This window comes from Acinonyx jubatus, chromosome D1 (genome assembly GCF_027475565.1).
Source record: "Acinonyx jubatus isolate Ajub_Pintada_27869175 chromosome D1, VMU_Ajub_asm_v1.0, whole genome shotgun sequence".
In the NCBI taxonomy this organism is placed as follows: domain Eukaryota; kingdom Metazoa; phylum Chordata; class Mammalia; order Carnivora; family Felidae; genus Acinonyx; species Acinonyx jubatus.
Window position 1 is genome coordinate 27,491,288 of NC_069390.1, and position 15,042 is coordinate 27,506,329.

A 15,042-nucleotide genomic window follows, 5' to 3' on the forward strand; every position below is an offset into this window, starting at 1 on the left:
TCACTGATGGCATCTTCAAAGCTGAACTGAACGAGCTTCTCACTTGGGAACTGACTCAAGATGGCTACTCTGGAGTTGAGGTCTGAATTACACCAACCAGGACAGAAATCATTATCCCGGCCACCAGGACGTAGAATGTCCTTGGTGAGACGGGCCAGTGGACCCGGGAATTGACTACTGTGGTTCAGAAGAGATTTGGCTCCTCTGAGGGCAGTGTAGGGCTTCATGCTGAAAAAGGTGGCCACAGAAGGTCTGTGTGCTATTGCCCAGGCAGAGTCTCTGGGTTTCACACTCCTAGGAGGCCTCCCTGGGTGGAGGGCCTGCTAGGGTGTGCTATGGGTCATCATGGAGAGTGGGGCCAAAGGCTGCAAAGTCATGGAGTCTGGGAAACTCTGAGGACAGAGGGATAAATCCATGAAGTTTGTGGGTGGCCTGATGATTCACAGTGGGGACCCGTGAACTGCTCAGACAGAGTGTGCTGGGCATCAAAGTGAAGATCATGCTTCCCTGGAACCCAAGTGGTAAGAATGGTGCTAAGAAACCCCTGCCTGATCAGGTGAGCACTGTGGACCCCAAAGACGGGGTACTTCCCACCACCCCCATCCAAACAGAAGGGTGGGAAGTCAGAGCCACCTGCCATGCCACACCCAGTACCAACAGCATAACAGGGTCTCCTTGGCAGCTGGATCTGGAGTCTGGATATTGCTCTATAAGGACTTTTCATAAAATCTTTGAAAAAGAAAAAAAATCATAAAAATTAACAAAGGTTCCTTATCTTTTTAGAGATTCATATTGAAATATCTATGAATGAAAGAACATGACATCTTGCATTCTATTAAAAATTATATTGGGGGGAAGAGTAGACGCTGTTACCATTGAAACAAATTGGCCATCAGTTAACAGCCATTGAAGCTGAGTGATGGGTAAATGGGGGGGGGTCACTATACTACTTTCCACATTTTTGTGTATATTTGAAATTCTCCCTAATAAAATCTTACAAAAGAAAAAAAAATGCCCAAGATCACACACATTGCAAATGAAGGGCAGAGTCAGGACCTGAACTCAGGAGATCCAAGTCCAAACACTGACTTCCTCTCATCCCTACTGTACCTAGATATCTCTCCTATGCATTTATCCTATTTCAAAGCTTCTGTCTCAAAAGGAAATGCCACAACAAATCATTCTTAGAAGCCCAGAGTTTCTTCAATGAAAGCTGCAATACAACATATAAAATACAGCTGTCAGAGAAACAAGTATTAGTGGGAAGATCCTGTGATACACCATGGTGATTCAGAAACTTTCAAAACCTACACTTCCTTTGCTGTGCATACAGAGCAAATCAGAGAATGAGCCAACCAAGAGAACTAAGAGTCCCCTAATTGAGAAATGTATAAAATAGGCCTTCAGAGCCAAGAAGAGCTGTTTGTAATAAACACAGAAAAAGTTCTCTTATGATCTAAGTAATAATGCATATTTAACACTTTAAAAAGTGCTCTCAGGGGAACCTGGGTGGCTCAGTCGATTGAGGGTCTGACTTCAGCTCAGGTCATGATCTTGCAGTTCGTGGGTTCAAGCCCCACTGCTGTCAGTACGGAGCCTGCTTCAGATTCTGTGTCTCCCTCTCTCTCTGTCCCTTCCCTGCTCATGCTCTCTCTCTCAAAAATGAAAAAACAGGGCCCCTGAGTGGCTCAGTTGGTAAGTGTCTGACTTCAACTCAGGTCAGTTTGAGCCCCTCAAATGTTACGTCGGGCTCTGTGCTGAGAGCTCAGAGCCTGGAACCTGCTTCAGAGTCTGTGTCTCCCTCTCTCTCTGCCCCTCCCCCACTCATGCTCTGTCTCTCTCAAAAATAAAGCATTAAAAAAATTTTAATGAAAAAATAAACTTTAATTTTGAAAAAAAGAAAAGAAAAAGTGCTCTCAGATTAATTAATTCATCTTAGGCTCTCAAAAATTCCTTGAGATAATTTGGAGTACATAAGTAACATCCCTACCTTTAAAAATGAACCAAATGAGACATAAAGAGGTCAAGATTTGATACCTGGATGGGGACTCAAAGTCAGGATTTCATTCATTCATTCATTCAACAAGCACTGACACCCAGCCTGCTTTCTATTCTAAGTGCCTGGGATATAGAGATACTAGAGACCTAGGGTCTCTGGGCTAGAGGACTGTAGGATTTCCCCATACCCTTCTAATAGAGAGTCCAGGCAGGCAGCCCTTTCCCAAAGCCCATCTCCTGCCCACTCCCCATCCTGAGTCCCACATACATCCAGGATTCTGCAGAAACAGGTGGGCTCTCGGTGGTTCCTGGGGAGCCTTGTGCATTTAAAGCCTGAATGAAGATCATCATTTTCCTGGTTGAATCTCTTCTATTTGCCTTCTCATCAGTATCCAGAGCAGGGTATGTATTTCCACACGCAATAAATGACTCCAGAAAAGGAGTGGTGTCAACTTCACCCGCAGAAAAATAAATCACATTTATATCATTCAACTAATATTTATTGAACACTTACTATCAGCCAGGTACATGAGGGACCAATACGATGAATATAAGACAGTCTCAGCCATCCAAGAGCCTACGATCAATAGGGGCTATGATCACATACTTGACAGCATTAGGGGCGATGTTATTTTGTGTAACATACGATTGACTTTTTAACATTTAAAACTTTGAGAAGTCATAAGCTTTTCTTATTCTTTTTCTTGTTTCTCATGGCAACGTCCACTGACCTACACCTCACAATAAGCCACATGTTGCCGTATATTATAAATTCAACTCAGAAAAGAGGAGAGGGCTTGGGGAGGGATGAAAGGGCTTCTTAGAATTGATTGAAATATAAGGACTGACATCTCATTTTAAAGAACTTATTTTAAAAGAAAAGCACAGTCTAGGGATCACATGCAGCTGGGGGGAATCAAGGAAGTCTCAAGGAGGATGTAGCTTCTGAGAAAGACCTGGAAGAACAAGAGAATCCTGTGAGTAGATGTGGGAGGGCACTCCCAGTACAGCAGTGGCCCAAGCAAAGTGACAAAGGGCCAAGAAAAGGGCAAAACACACCCTAGCTACTAAGAATGTAATCCTTTAGGAAGGAGCACACATGTGCATCTAAGAGTTGCCCTGGGATGCTTATGAACCGTCCTGTGTCCCACTCCTAGGGATTCTGACTCAGACGGTCAAGAGAGTGGACTCTGGGAATCTGTAGGTATGGGTGGATTGTGGACAATACTATGAGAATCAGTAGTAAGGAGGTATGGGTGAGAGACAGAACACAGACTTCATGGGGCAGGGATCACACAGACAAGTGCCACGCGACTGCCACAATCAGAATTACACCTGTCAAAGTGAGGTCACCAGACCAGCAGTAGCATCACCCGGGAACTTGTTAGAAATACAAATTCTTGGGGCGCCTGGGTGGCTCAGTTGATTAAGCTCCTGAGTCTTGGTTTCAGCCCAGGTCATCTCATGGTTTGTGAGTTCTAACTGTGAGCAGGGCTCTGGCCTTGGGATTCTCTCTCTCCCTCTCTCTCTGCCCCTCCCTACCTCTCAAAAGAAAGAAAGAAAGAAAGAAAGAAAGAAAGAAAGAAGGAAGGAAGGAAGGAAGGAAGGAAGGAAGGAAGGAAGGAAGGAAGGAAGGAAGGAAGAAGAAAGAAAGAAAGAAAGAAAGAAAGAAAGAAAGAAAGAAAGAAAGAAAGAATTTTTTTAATTAAAAAAAAAAAAGAAATACAAATTCTCAGACCCTATCCCAAAAACTACTAAATCGGCAACTCTGGGGTGGGATCCAACAGTGTTTTAACAAGCCCTCTGGTGACTCTGATGCCTGCTCGAGCTGGAAAGCACCACTCTGAGTTCACCCTAGCAATGGTGTGTTGTGGCCAAAATTGCATTAAAATTCCCACTAACTGCAGTCCTGGCTAACCTCAAATTATTGTTGTTATTCTGTCTTTTCTTCCCTAAAAGGGGAGGGGCTGCAAACCAGCATGGTTTGAACGACTTACTAATCTGCTTTATAAGTCACTAATAATTTAATGCTTGACCAAGGGACTGCAAAAGTATTAAAATGAGAGTGCTTAGTCAGCACTTCCTAAACTTTCAGGTGCATACGAATCACCTGGAGATCTTGTCCAGGTAAAGATTCTGAATCCATAAGACTGAGTTAGGGCCTAGGCTTCTGCATTTCAAACAAGCTCCCTGGTGATGCTGTTGCTACCAGCCCACAGCCCATACTTGGAGTGGCAAGAAATTACCTAATTCCACAAGTCTAAAAGCCCCTGTAGCAGGACACCATCTCCCCACCAGCTGGGCTTTCCTCTCTGACCTGCCCCACCCCCACCCCATGATATGCTCCAGCAGCCCCTCTGCCCACTCTCCCCACACACTCCCTGTGCCTTCTTTCCCTTTTCTCCTCATCAGCCACTGCATGGAAACTTCCACTGGTACAGCCCCCTGCCTGAGAAGAGGGGCTTTCTGGGCCCACATGCCAGCGGAGGGAGTTAATGCGCTGCCCCAAGCACCGCCACCTTCCTCCAGAGAGACTCTGGCAAGAGGAAGGATCTGGCTCATTTGTTTGCAGAGCTAAGTATGCATTATTTAAAACACTAACTGTCAGCATTAGCTTCATCTGAGGCTGTAAATCAACAGTCATTCCTCAGGGCCAGAGGGTCTCTTGTCACCCTCCCATGAGCTCCATCAGTGGAGAACAGTCAAAATCCCAGCTGGGACCACCGCATTAACTCAGTTAAAAAAAAAAATGTGATGCAGGCAGACACACATCCCTAACAAGGGTAAGTGCAGTTTCATCCTGCTGGATACACTGCGTCAGTCGCCTGTCCCACACGCTCATCAAGTATTCTGTGGTTATGAAACGTTTATGCTAACAAAACTGCAGAGTTGCAGCTCAGGACGTCACTGTAAATATTTATTAACCACGGCCATCAAGACAACAGCTTCTCTTACTTCAAGGTCCATTTTCTGGTTTGACCCACCAGGTAGTTCAATCCCTACTCTCTCTGTCCCTCTCTTAAAAAAAAAAAAAAAAGGTACTTCTTATATAAAACTGTTTTGTGAAAATCCACACGACCTCTTTAGAACAGCTCCACCAAAATTAATAAAAGGTTTCTGATATACAAACCAGGACAATAACATTTGAGCTCGATGAGTGGGGAGTAGCTTTGTGGATGCTCTTTCTGTGCATAAGATCATAAAATGATGATTTAATCACTGGGGAATATTTATCACAAATAGTGTCAGATGATGTACTGTAAAATTTATGCATCTAAAAGCTCGAGTGTACAATATAAAGAGATTGCTCAGATGTTTTGGACTTATTGGCCCAGCTCCACTGTTTATTACATGGAGGCTTAATACTATAATAGGCTCTCTTTGAAGACTTCCTGTTGAAAAAAAAAAGAAAGAAAGCCATTCAACAAATTATATTTACTGTGTACACTCAACAAAGGAGAAAAAAATAGCACCATCCCGATGACTCTCTAATGAAGGACAGGGAAAAAGTCTGAGGAATCATAAATCTGGCTATAAGGAAAGATGAGGGAAAATACACCAAGAATAGAAACACTCTGTGCCTTCAAAATGGATTCAAGAACCACCAACATATCCGTAGTATAAGCAGAAACCACCAAATACAAAGACTGGCTAATAAAAATTTCAAGGTATGATTATAATTAGATAGCTATCCACAACTCCATTACTCAGTTCTCATAAAGCTTGCCACTCAGCACTGAAGCAATAATAACTTTTTTTTTTTTTTTTTGGCTGGCCATTTTTATTCTAGGCTGAAAGGAAAATGTAGGAGAAAACCATAAAGAGATGCATGGAGAGCTTCTGGAATGGAAGGTAAGACCTGACTTCTAGTCTGAGACTCTCAGAGAGTCTACAATATCAGCTAAGTTGGGGCACCTCACCAGAAACCCAGTGTTTCCATATCACACTCTGTTTGTGGTTACCTTCCTAGACCTCCCTGCACTGCTGGCCCCACCACCTGGCGGCTCTAGTAAGGGCTGCTTTTACTTTAGAAAAATACAAAATCTCCACCTGACTCCTCTAATTGTCTGGTGCGTATTCACAATGTTCCTGGACCTGTACACAGCAGAGTCCCAGGCACCAATTAAAATTTTCAAAAGGAGAAAGATGTGTCTACCTTCTTCTCTAGCATCTCTATTCCCAGTGACCAGAGCACAAGCCAGGCCACTGGGATGAATTCAGTATCTCCAAAGGAATGAATGAAAGTTCCCACAAACTTTTTCCACAAGCATATAAAGCCATAACAAAGGGACACCTGGGTGGCTTAGTTGGTTGAGCATCTGACTTCGGCTCAGGTCATGATCTCGAGGTTCGTGAGTTTGAGCCCCACACTGGGCTCACTGCTGTCAGCCTGTCCGCACAGAGCCTGCTTCAGATCTTCTGTCCCCCTCTCTCTGTCCCTCCCCGGCTTGTGCTCTTCCCCCGACCCCGCCAAAAAAAAAAAAAAAAAATTAAAGCCATAACCAAAATCTCAGTAAGATCATGGGGCCCTGTCTATTCAATTATTCAACAAATATTTCTTGAAAGCCTGTTTTGGATGCTAGGACATACCAGCACACAAAACAGTCCCTGCCTTCATGGAACTGACATTCTAGTTGGGAAAGCAGATAACAAGCTAATGATACCTATGTCAGGTAATGAATGCTACCAAAAAAGTAAGCCAGGATAAGAGCTCCCCAGAGCATCCCAGTAGGGTGGTTACAGGAGAAGATCTTTGGTGAACAGTAAAGTAGAAATCTGAGGAGGTGAGAAATGTAGTCATGAGATGATACAGGGAAAAGCACACCAGGCAGAGGGAACAGCAAGTGCAAAGTCCCTGCAAGGGGGCCAGATGCAGAGACCAGAGATAAAAGGTAGAGGAAATGGCTGGAGGTGTGGGGAAGATAATGTACCACAATGTTCTTAAACCTGGAACTTATAACCCACTCGTGAGTCACAACCACCATTTTAAGTCAAAACCACCATTTTAAAAAATGGTCAAAAACCACCATTTTAAAAAGTCAAAACCACCATTTTAAAAAATGAAACAGGGGCTCGTGGGGTGGCCCAGTCGGTTAAGCGTCTGACTTCGGCACAGGTCATGATCTCACGGTTTGTGGGTTCGAGCCCCACATCAGACTCTGTGCTGACAGCTCGGAGCCTGGAGCCTGCTTCCGATTCTGTCTCCCTCTCTCTCTGCCCTCCCCTGCTCATGCTCTGTCTCTCTCTGTCTCAAACAAACAAACGTTAAAAAAAATTAATAAATTAATTAATTAATGAAATAGAACAGGGGCGCCTGGATGGCTCAGGTGGTTAAGCATTCGACTCATGATTTCAGCTCAGGTCATGATCTTATGGTTCACGGTATGAAGCCCCACAACTGGCTCTGCACCGACACTGTGGAGCCTGCCTGGGATTCTCTCTCCCTCTCTCCCTCTGTGTCCCTCCCCCGGTCTCTCTCAAAAATAAATAAACTTTTAAAAAAACACTTTGATATGAACATAGATTTTTTTTTTACACAATTGTGCTTACATATTCACTAAATAGTTTCATGCTACAAAAATTCTCCTGAGGTGAGGTGCTGAAAAATCTCATATTTCAACTGCTAAATGAATAATAAGAACAACATTACTGCTGGTCTTCAAAGCTGTCAATCCTGAGCTTACAACTACACTCCTTTTAAAAAATAATAATAGGTGGGGCGCCTCGGTGGCTCAGTCAGTTAAGTGACCAACTCCTGATTTCAGCTCAGGTCGTGATCTCACGGTTGGTGAAATGGAGCCCCGCATCAGACTCTGTGCTGACAGCGTGCAGCCCCCTTGGGATTCTCTGTCTCTCCCTTTCTCTGCCTCTCTACCCCCCATAATAAATAAATACATACATACATACATACATACATACATACATACATACATAAAAATGTTAAAAAATGAAACAGAACAGAATGAAATAGAAATTACCACTGTGCACTGTCTGTAGTAAGTCTAAATACCGTTTGGTGAAATTCGGGTGATGAGGGAGGGGGGCTTCCTCGGTCACATACGGTGCATCTGTGCTGCAGTACAATATAAAATGTGCTTCTCACAGTGAATTACAATAAAAACAAAATGAACACAGGGCTTTATAAATCTGTGCTGTCCAACTAGCCACATGTGGCTATTTAAATTTAAATTAACCAAAATTAATGAAAATTTAAAATTCAGTTCCTCAGTCACACTAGCCACATTTCAAGTGTTCAACAGCCACATGTGGCTGGTGGCTACTGCATTAAACAGAGCAGATATAAAACATTTCCATTAGAATGCTGAAAGTTCTCTTGGAAAGCAGTTATACAGATTGTTCTGTCTCTGGAGTCTGTGACCCTCTAATGTCACCTGATAGAATTACAAGTGTGTCTAGGATGATCAGATGAATGAATTTTCTGAATAAAAGGCTCTGAATTTATATTGTCTCGTAATACAGCTGGCATCCAGCTGGAGATAAAACCAAAATATGCTGAAAATCACCCTGACGCCGAGCAGCCATATGCATGGGCTGGTGAGAGTCAGTCTGCCTCGATTTCCTTCTCCATAAAGTAACTATTAATAAATAATCACCCATTACTTGTTTCGAATTATAAGGATTTCCTAGGGGAAAAAACTACAAAATTTATAGAGTCCCAAAGTAGAACACTTCAGACATGGGCAGCTGACCAACTGTGGTACAACAGTGTGATTTTTTCAAATTTTTTTTTTCAACGTTTATTTTATTTTTGGGACAGAGAGAGACAGAGCATGAACGGGGGAGGAGCAGAGAGAGAGGGAGACACAGAATCGGAAACAGGCTCCAGGCTCCGAGCCATCAGCCCAGAGCCTGATGCGGGGCTCGAACTCACGGACCGCGAGATCGTGACCTGGCTGAAGTCGGACGCTTAACCGACTGCGCCACCCAGGTGCCCCCAGTGTGATTTTTAAAAATCCATTTCCTGGCCCTGAGCAAGGGCTGAAACCAAATCCAGTGAGGCATAATACTGCCACATGTGACCCTAATGATTATCAACCAGGATTCTCATCAGAAGTCCCGCAGCCCGAGAAGCAGTGATACCTCACATGGAGAGTTTTCAAGGCACCTAACTCCGGGGTGGTCGCCCTACCACAGGATAGGTCCTCATCCCATGGTGTCTGGGGCTGGCTGCTGCTTGAAGGGGGTCTTTTACATGGTTGGGAATCATCAGTGTTTACAGCTCCTTCACTTTGGCCCTCTCTCCTGGCAATAATGTAAAGAAAGATGCCTATGGATGTGAGGGTCCCATCTCAGGCTCTGACTTCTGTGTAGCTTAGAAAGGAAATGAATGAGCCAGCATGAGCAATGTGGGCCAGGGAGTGACGACAGGGACTTGGCTGTTCCACTGGCCACCCCAAACAGATGCTGCTCCCTCTTAGAACAAGAAGGAGCAATGTTTACCTTGCATTCACACCTTCCATTGCAGCAGGACCTTGGTCCCCTTCCAGCTGCAGCCTGGAAAGTGTACCTGCCTTCTGGGTCCAGATGTAGGCATGCGAAGCAGGATCCCAAATGGGCATGTTACCCAAGGATAGTACATCCATACATTCAGAAGCCAAATTCAGAACAGGTAATCTGACTCCTAAGACTGATAATAGGATGGAATACATATTTGAAATTGAAACTGCCTGAAAATCCATAATGGACACCACTTTGTGCAACCCAGATGCATATTGTGCAATCCAGCATCTTCACACAGGTGCCTAGAACACCATGTGCACTTGATAAATGTTTTCGAATGAGTAAATGATTGAATATGAAATGTATAGTGCCCTACATTAACCTAAAATGGCTACAATTTCATCTTTCTGAAGCAGGAAGCAGGGAAAAGCAGACTTGCTTTGCCTAATATTTCACCAGTCTTATCAATAATGCACTGAGGAAAGAAACCATAAAGGAAAAGATTCATTGATTTGGCTATATTAAATGTCAGGTGTCAAAAAACACCATAAAAATTAAAAGGAAAATGATAAACTGGGGGGAAAATACCTGCAACATATGATAAAAATATAATATGATGACTCTATAAAGGGGTCTTCAAATCAATTGGAAAAACATACAGTGGCTTAATAGAAAAATGGGTGAAGTGGGGCACCTGGGTGGCTCAGTCGGTTAAGCATCCGACTTCAGCTCAGGTCACGATCTCACGGTCCGTGAGTTCGAGCCCCGCGTCGGGCTCTGGGCTGATGGCTCAGAGCCTGGAGCCTGCTTCCGATTCTGTGTCTCCCTCTCTCTCTGCTCCTCCCCCATTCATGCTCTGTCTCTCTCTGTCTCAAAAAAAATAAATAAACGTTAAAAAAAAAAAGAAAAATGCGTGAAGAATATTAATAGAATCTTTAACACACACATACAACACACACATAGCTGACAGACACATAAAAAACACAAAGTTCAACCTCTCTGTGCTAATCAAAAAAACGCACATTAAAACAACAGTATGATCTATGATACCATTTTCAACTATCAAATTGGCAAAAGTCTTCCGTTGTTTTCCTTCTTAGTGACAACACCCAATACTGGCAAGGTTGTGGAGAAATCAGCTCCCTCCCGCACTTCATACATTTATATAGAATACAATTTGATAGCATGTGCTAAAAGCCATAAAAATGTGCATCCCTTTTGATCCAGGAACTCCATTCCAGGAATTTATTCTAAGGAAATAATCAGAGATGGAACCAATGATTTATGTGAAAGACATTCATCAGATGTTTATGGTAGGGGAAACCATAAATGGCCTATAAATCCATCAGGAGAAGGTTGTTAAGTGAACTATATTACAAGCCTATGATAGAAACTATACATCATTTTTAAGAAGTTCTTTACAATATCACAACAGCCAAAAGTTGGAAGCAACCCAAATGTCCACTGACTGGTGAATGGATCAAGAAAATGTGTTATATACATACAATGGAATATTACTCAGCCTTTAAAAGGAAGGAAATCCTTTCACATGCTACAACATGGATGAGCCCTGAGGATACTCTAAGTGAAATTAGCCCATCACAAAAATACAAGTACTACAGGCCACTTATGTGAAGTATCGAAAGTAGTCAAATTCATAGGAACAGAAAGTAGAATAATGCTTATCAGGGGCTGGCAGGAGGGAGAAATCAGGAGGTGTTGCTTCATGAGTATTGAATTTCAAATTTGCGAAATGGGAAAGTTCTGGAGAACTGTTTCACAAAAGTGTGAATATATTTAACACTACTAAACTGTATGCCTAGAAAATGGTTAAGAAGGTAAATTTTGCATTCTGTATCACAATTTTTTTAAATGTTTATTTATTTATTTTTGAGGGAGACAGAGAGAGAGAGAGAGAGAGAGAGCGCACAAGTGGGGGAGGGAGGAGAGAGAGAGGGAGACACAGAATCTGAAGCACACTCCAGGCTCTGAGCTGTCAGCACAGAACCTGACATGGGGCTTGAACTCACAAACCTTGAGATCATGACTTGAGCCAAAGTCGGACACTTAACTGACCGAGCCACTTAACTGACCGAGCCCCCTTTATCAAAATGTTTTTTAAGTTCTTTTACGAGACTATCTGGTCATACATGGTTATTCATTTCACAAATTACCACACCATGGAATATACTTCAAGCTAAATCCATACTGCATTTAGCTTAATTTTTGTGTGATTTCAAAGGCACCTAAGAATATTGCAGAAACTCATTTATAATGATATTTCCAAAACTACTGACCGCAATATTAACAGATTTCTAAACTTATGTACTCATTGAGAGTGGCAGTTAATAAAAATACTAGTTAGCAGATTTTCTGAAGTAAGAAATTATAATGTCACCAATGTTTTGTCAATGGCTAGTTCATGATTTTCAGGGAATTTCAAATATTCTGTAACCGTAAATATCCAGCTCCTGGAGACTGAAAGTCCTACATGTGTCACACACAAATCCTTTGTCAGACTCCTGCTCTGATTTACTTTTCGTAAATGTGAACACCTCAAGTAGAGGTACTGGACATACTTCCATATTCTCACCCTCTCCAACAAGACAGCTCTGCAAAGCTACATGCAGTGTCCGGATATCTGCGTGGCACACAAGTCCACACCAGTTCATGTAGACCTCTTAAGACATTACATTTCTCACTATAATTGTCATCTTCATTGTCTCCCCAGTGCCTGAAACAGTGTTAATAAAGATAAAATACACCTTATACAATAAATAAGTGAAGACAATGACATAGGTTGTACTATAATATAAAAAGAGCATGGGGCGCCTGGGATCCGTCGGTTAAGCACCTGACTTCAGCTCAGGTCATGATCTCACAGTTCGTGGGTTTGAGCCCCGCGTCCAGCTCTGTGCTGACAGCTCAGAGCCTGGAACCTGCTTCGGATTCTGTGTCTCCCTCTCTCACTGCTCCTGTCCCATTCTCTCTCTGTCTCTCAAAAATAAATAAACATTGAAAAAACAATTTAATTTTTTTTTAATGTTTATCTTTATTTTTGAGACAGAGAGAGATAGCATGAGCTGGGGAGAGGCAGAGAGAGAGAGGGAGACACAGAACCTGAAGCAGGCTCCAAGCTCTGAGCTGTCAACACAGAGCCCAACGCGGGGCTCGAACTCGTCAACTGAGAGATCATGGCCTGAGCTGAAGTCAGACGCTCAACCGATTGAGCCACCCAGGCGCCCCCAAAAAAACAATTTAATAAAAAAAAAAAAGACCAAAGTCATCAGAACTTTTAGATACAGTTGACCCTTGAACAACAGGGGTTTGAACTGCACAGGTTCACTTATACATGGAATTTTTACAACACAGGACTATAAATGCATTTTCTCTTCCTTGCGACTTTCTTAACATTTTTTCTCTAGCATATTCTATTTTAAGAATAGAATATATAATAACATACCAAATATGTGATAATCAACTATTTATGTCATTGGTAAGGCTTCCAGCCAACAGTAGGTTGCTAGTAATTAAGTTTTAGGGGAGTCAAAAGATATCTGCAGATTTTTGAATGCACAGGGATCAGCATCCCTAACCCTTGCCCCCTGGTTGTTCAAGGGTCAAGTGTATTTACATATTTTGCTAAGTGATAACATCACAATCCTAACTCAGCACTGTTAAGAGAAAACATCTTCTCCTAGAATTAATTATTCTAAATCCACGTCCAACAAAAGTCATGTTCCATGGAGCACTCACTCTGTAGAATGGTAATAGGTATTTTTTATAAACGGATTCCATGTTCAAATAAATTGGGGAAACTCTGGGGTAAGTAAAGTAAAACTGGTTTCTTTGCCTCCAAACTTTACTCATTACTATACAACACTATGTACTTTAGTACTAATATTAGAGCAATGCAGTTCCCAGAAACACCATTTCTTGCCCCAATGTAGAACCTAGCCACTTTCCCTGCATAGTGCAGCCCACACAGTCTTATTTATAGCAAGTCTGTAAGGGTGTTGGTAATTCAGGGAATGCCTATATTAGCAAGATTTAGCCAATATACTTAGTCTGCAAAGCAAGCCTCAAAAACAATACATGTAATTCTTTTTAAATTTGGATATATAACAGGAGTTATTCATATAATAACCCAAGAAGACAAGTTTCCAATAGCCACTGGACATAATGTTGGGTAAACATATAGACTTTTCTTCCTGGGTAGTTCATATAAAATATTCATGTAAGAAATAGAACACTAGCTGATTTAAACATCATCATTTTTATCGGCTATAACACAGGCTTAGAAACCTTTAACTCTAATGGAAATTAAACGCTTTGCATTTAAGATGTTTCCTACTCTGACCTTTAAACATTAAAATAACTAGAAGCACCACAAAGCAGAAATGATAATGTTTCACTTACATGGTGCTACATTTCAGACCTGCAGTTGTAAGTAAAAAGAGGTTTCACCTTCAAGGTCAGAAAGGACAAGACGTCCCGTGTGTAGCTAGAATAAAAGGCATGGCTGGACCACGAGAACCCTCTTCTCCACAAAAGAGGCAAGAGATGGCCCAAATGGAGGATGCCCTGCATGCTTGACATCCAGCAACTCTAAGTCTCTGACTTGATTTCTCAATAGTCCTCCGTGACTCTCTGTGCTGGGGAATGCAAATGAGTTTTACCTCATACAAATGCACTGTTCCTGAAAATATCAATACATGGAATGTCATGGAGAGCACTAGAAGAGCTCACTCCTTAAAAAGAAAACTAAGAGAGCTCCCTCCATAATAAGAAAACTATAACAAACACTCCCTTGTCATTTAAAATGTTACTAGTGCTTGTGTCCCTCCCATCAGAATTTTACAAATCAGAAAAACAAAAATTAAGTAAAAAATGAAAACAAAACAAAGCAAACAAGGCTAGGTATAATGAACCAGGAGTTTCCAGTTTTTAATTTTGCCAAATAAAGGTGTCTAAACATTGAAACAAAATGACAACCACCACCACAAAATTCCTACCATGCACTAGCAGAGAGATTCACCACCCTGGCTGCACAACAGAGTCACCTGGAGAGCACCAAACCCACACCAGTGCCTGGTCTGTCCCAGGATTCAGATTCAGTTATCCGAGGGGCAGCCAGGACCCTATAGTTTCTAAAAGCTCCCCAAGTGGCTCTAATGTGCAGCTACAGTTGAGAAGCATCATCGTCTCATAACAGAAAAGGCATTTTGAAACCAAAAAAAGTAAGAGTATAATCTCAAATTACAGGATGACTATTAAAAATAAATAAAATTAAACGTATAAAATACATTGTATTTCTCATTTCGCCTCTAACAACCTAAGCTAAAGAACCTGTGGGCCAGCAGTTGAAGATATTTGGTCTACACTAACAGACCGCCCTTCCCCACCTGTCGCTCCACGTGTAACCCCTTAACAACATGGCTTGTGTCCTCTCCACTCCACCAAAGTGGCCCTTGCAAAGCTCAAGAAGGAATCTTGTGTAGCCAAATCCAATCACCTCTCTTCATTTCTCCTAATTCCATATCTTTGCAGCACTTTCCAGAAGTACTAGTCCCGCCTCCCTCA

At 42.2% G+C, this 15,042-nt stretch overlaps 1 protein-coding gene and 1 pseudogene across 1 annotated transcript in view; one reads left to right on the plus strand and one right to left on the minus strand.

The window, feature by feature from the left end:
• KIAA1549L (KIAA1549 like) overlaps nucleotides 1-15,042 on the minus strand; it is a 266,162-nt gene that overhangs the window by 217,652 nt on the left and 33,468 nt on the right. The gene's annotated exons all lie outside the window — the stretch shown is intronic.
• On the plus strand, nucleotides 239-665 carry LOC128311799 (40S ribosomal protein S3-like; annotated as a pseudogene).